This window comes from Otolemur garnettii, unplaced genomic scaffold, assembly GCF_000181295.1.
Source record: "Otolemur garnettii isolate 467f Iridium unplaced genomic scaffold, OtoGar3 scaffold00030, whole genome shotgun sequence".
Taxonomy (NCBI): Eukaryota; Metazoa; Chordata; class Mammalia; order Primates; family Galagidae; genus Otolemur; species Otolemur garnettii.
The window spans coordinates 1,863,872-1,868,086 of record NW_003852425.1 but is presented as its reverse complement, the minus strand read 5'-3'; the positions used below and the strand labels follow the sequence as shown (position 1 = coordinate 1,868,086).

General features: G+C 45.2%; 1 pseudogene; it reads right to left on the bottom strand.

Annotated features, from left to right (window-relative positions):
* Positions 1-56: 56 nt before the first annotated feature.
* On the bottom strand, positions 57-429 carry LOC100940501 (annotated as a pseudogene).
* Positions 430-4,215: the final 3,786 nt, after the last annotated feature.

The window sequence follows — 4,215 nt, the reverse complement described above, 5'->3', positions numbered from 1 at the left end:
TTTTTTTTTTTTTTTGTGGTTGTTTAACTTTATTTGATGTGTCTGACAATTGCCAGTTAGTTCTCATCCACATTCACTGTCTGTAGACTTTTGAAAGCGGTAACAGGTCCATAGGTAACCACAGTATAGAGCTGGTTTGGTGAATCTTCTCTTCATTATGTTTTCTGGACAACAGCACACAGAATGGTATGGGACGTTCCTTATGCCTGTGGCCCACACAGCTTTGTTGAGCCTGCTATCAGTGCATGTATCTGGAGTCCCCATCTCTTTTATGGCAAATTTCTGGATCTTTTTGAGTGCCTGATGGAGACGCTTCTTGAAGCCCACTCCATGGATGTGCTTGTGAATGTTGATGGCATATTCTTGAGTTACCACCTCCTTGATGGCAGACTGGTCTGTCTTCTCGCCACCCTTCTTTGCAGGAGCCATTCTGCCATGCCCACATTGGAAAGAAAGAGCGCGAGGGATTGTGGGAGGAGGAAAGGGGTGGTTCTAATTTTTCTATTTTTAATTAAGATGGACTCTCATTGTTGTTGCTCAGGCTGGTCTTGAACTCCTGAGCTCAAGCAATCTGCCAGTCTCAGCTCCCAGAGTGCCCAGCCAATATTGTAAATTGTTCTACCTTGAGCCATTAAAGACACAACTTCTGCCTTCATTCATTTGACTTTATCATGTATAAGAACTGTGCTTGGAAAGACCCCTGTCGTGTCTGCCATATCTCCTCGGCTCTTCTTCCCTCTTGAAAGACTCCCTTCCTGTGCCCTAGAGCCCCGCATAGCAAAAACCACACACTCGGAAATTAGGAAACCAGAGCCTGGTTTCCTAACAGATTCCTTTAGGGGAGCAGCTCTGCAGCCAGTGTAAACATTCCAGTTGGGTTAGAGATAACTCCTTGGTTCCCATTACCCACGTCAGTGAGGTCATGAAGCTCGCGCTTGCCTTAATGAGCCTTGTGTTTTGTTTAAAGTGTGTGTCATCTGGTCGGAAATGCGCCCAGTTTGGAAGTCAGAGGCTTGGGTCCCAGTTAATGTTTTGCCACTGGCAATGTGTTATGCAGAAGAGGCTTTGTCTTCTCCCCACTCCTCAGCCCTCCCTGGCCTGGTGAGCAATGCCCTGCCGGCTGCGGGAGGGCTGAGCTGGGCTGAGCTGGGTGGACCTGCTGCTCCTCTGAGAGGGCCAGGAAAACCCAGCCTGTTGACTTGCACCTCCGAGCCCTCAAAGACTGAGGACAGGGCTTTGCTCTTCATCTTGTGGGTGGAGTCAACCCAAAGAGATGTACAATGGCATAAAACCCAGAAGGGTCGAGTGGCTGCTTCAGAGAAAGAGAACAGGAAGGCAGAACGAATTCAGGTAGAAATTCCCCGTGGTAGCCCTGAGCAGTAACAGGAACTCCTCTCCCTAGAGAGGCCTCCCCCAGCAGAGCCACACAGATTCACGAGACAGTTCCTCTTCCCAGAAGTCCCTGCTAGTCTCCTCGTGTAAGTGTAAATATCAAACAGCAGCACTCGGTTTCCAGAACCTTGTGCAGTACTTTCCCCCTGTTGGTAAGGGGTGGATTGTTTCCCTAAGTAAATGTACCAGGTCAGTGGGTTCTCAGTGTCAGCATTTGAGTCAGTTTGGTGGGAAATTTTCTCCACCTTTCTCCCTCTGTCCTCTGAGTCTTCCTCCCTAGGGCAGGAGTGATCGGGGATACAAATATGATCCTGTGATTTTGGAGCTTCAGATTTTTTTTTTTGGCTGGAGAGTCTTAACAGTGCTCCTCCTGCTTTCAGGATCAAGTTCAGACTCCTTCACCTGACATACTAAAGGCCTCCTTATCTGGTTCTCATCCAACTTCCAGCCTCACTTCCTCTACCTCTTCAAAGGCATTCTGCTTGGAGCTCTTAACTCTCATCTAACTGGACTCCTCTGGATTCCTCTGGACTCGTGCTTTGCGATGCCCCCAGGCGTGCCCTCCCCGCACACGTCTCTGTGCTCCACGTAAACCAGATCTGCTCTTCTGATTCTCCCTGTGCCTGTCACAGGGTTATTGTACTGCACTGCAGGCACATTGTCCTGCCTCCCCCACTCACAGGTACCATAACAGCTAACGTTTGCTGAGAATTTACTGAATGCAAGGCCCTTTTCTAAAGGTTTTATTTGCATTAATTTGTTTAATCCTCACAGCTTCGCCAAGCACCCCGGCCCTACCTCACTGCCCCTACCACCGTGTGGGCAGGGACTTGATCCCTAGTTTGGGTACACAGGGTGGCAGTTACCAGTCCTTGTTTAACTTGCCTGCTCCATCATTGTTGGTTCATTATTTTGATGCAGTTCTGACTAATCTTTCTTTGATTAGTCAGGAAAAACCTTATTGTCATCTTGTTTAAACACAGACTGAACTGCATAGGGAAAAAGAGTTTGGGTGGGGGAGGGTTGGGTAGAATGTTGACTGCAGAAGGTGATGGTGGTCTGGTTTTTATTTATTTCTTTTGTTTGTTAGGGATGTGGGCCTTGCTGTGTTGCTCAGGCTGGACTCAAATTCCTGGGATCAAGTGATCCTGCTGCCTCAGCCTCCCAAGTACCTGGCACCCACAGTCCCCTACATGGTGCCTCGATGACCCAAGGGAAGCCCGACCTTTTTCCCTGTTGTGATTCATGGTGCAACTTGAAGGCAAAGTCCTTTAAAGCCAGCACCTCAGTATCCTTATCTGAATATGATACATAGTCCCCCCGGCTAGTCTTGTTGGGAGTGTCCTGCAGACATGAGCTCACTTCTGTCAAATGAAAGTAACATAGCTATCCTTGTTTTCTTTTCAGAGGACAATTTCCTGTCAACGAAACTGATAGTATCCTTGTAGAAATTATTTTCAGTTATCCTTTATATAAACTCAGGCTCAGGCTTCCCTTTTGGACACTTCAGGAAGCAAATCAACACATCTCTGCTGTATATAAATTGATTGGAATGATAAAATTTTCCACATTTTAACCTTGTGTTTGGAGCTGTATTGTACCAGAACAAAAAAGTCCCCAAACGAGTGGTAAGGTGAAAATGATCTTTGAAAAATGACATATGATTAAAATCATTTATAAGTGAGTCAGTCTAGTCTGTGTTCTGTTAGGATATAAAGACAAAAACACCACCACCTTGCGTGGAGAGAGAAGGGAGGTCAATTTAAATCTGTAAACTTCAAACTGAAACAGCAGAGCCATTTGAAGTGCACATCTCAGTGCTGTGAGCTCCCAGTTACAGGCTCACTCTATGAGCAGAATCTAAGCTGATTTATAAAAGAAAACACCCACATAGAAAGTTTCAGGAAAATATAGGATATCTTAAAAAATCTCTTTGACAATCATTTTGGGGGTTTTCCCTCTCAAAACTGAGCTGATTTTTCAAATGATTTTTTTTCTAATTGAATATGTTGGGGAAGTCATACATTTTTTAGTTCTCAAGGAGATGAAGTTTCAAAGTATCTACTTCAGTTTCTAACTTCTATGGAAGTATGTAAAGGGTTTAATCTCAGAAGATCCAGATTCTCTTATTTGAGTGGTTGTATCAATTCTAATTTTAAAAGTCATTTGGGACTGGGTAGGTGGGTGCATACCTCTAGTCCCAGCTACTCAGGAGCCTGGGGCAGGAAGGTTGCTTGATTCAAGATGGTCACGTGCTAGTTGCTCCTGTGGATAGTCACTGCACTCCAGCCTGGGCAGCATAGCAAGACCCTATCTCTAAAAAAATTTTTTTTAAAGTCATTTGGAAGATATTCATTAAACTATTGCCTCATATCCACTTTTTACAAGAGTTATCTAACTTTCTGGGCCTCACCTTATAAGTGCTAAATTACTTATACCCAAATCATGAAAGCTGAGATACTGTTAGAATGGAAAGTTTGTGGAAATTATTTTGCTTTAGGCCTGGGTAGGCCAGAGGAATCTGCATTTTAGTAAGGACCTCTTGTTGATTCAGAGGGTGAGAACACTGGCCCAAATTCTCCACCCCCTGAGGACTCCAGAGGGCAGAGACTGTCCCCACCTCCATGGAGGTGAATATCCAAGGAGAATATTTTACTGTTTTACTGCTCCATCCTCCCAGAAAACAGGACTTCCTTCCTCCGAATTCCCAACCCCTGGGCAAAACTTGTGTGAATGATCAGGAAGCGGAAAGGAAGCAGAACTCGACCAGGTGCCCAAGATCTCCTAGTGAATGTCTTCTTTCTTTGATCTTTGTCTTTTACT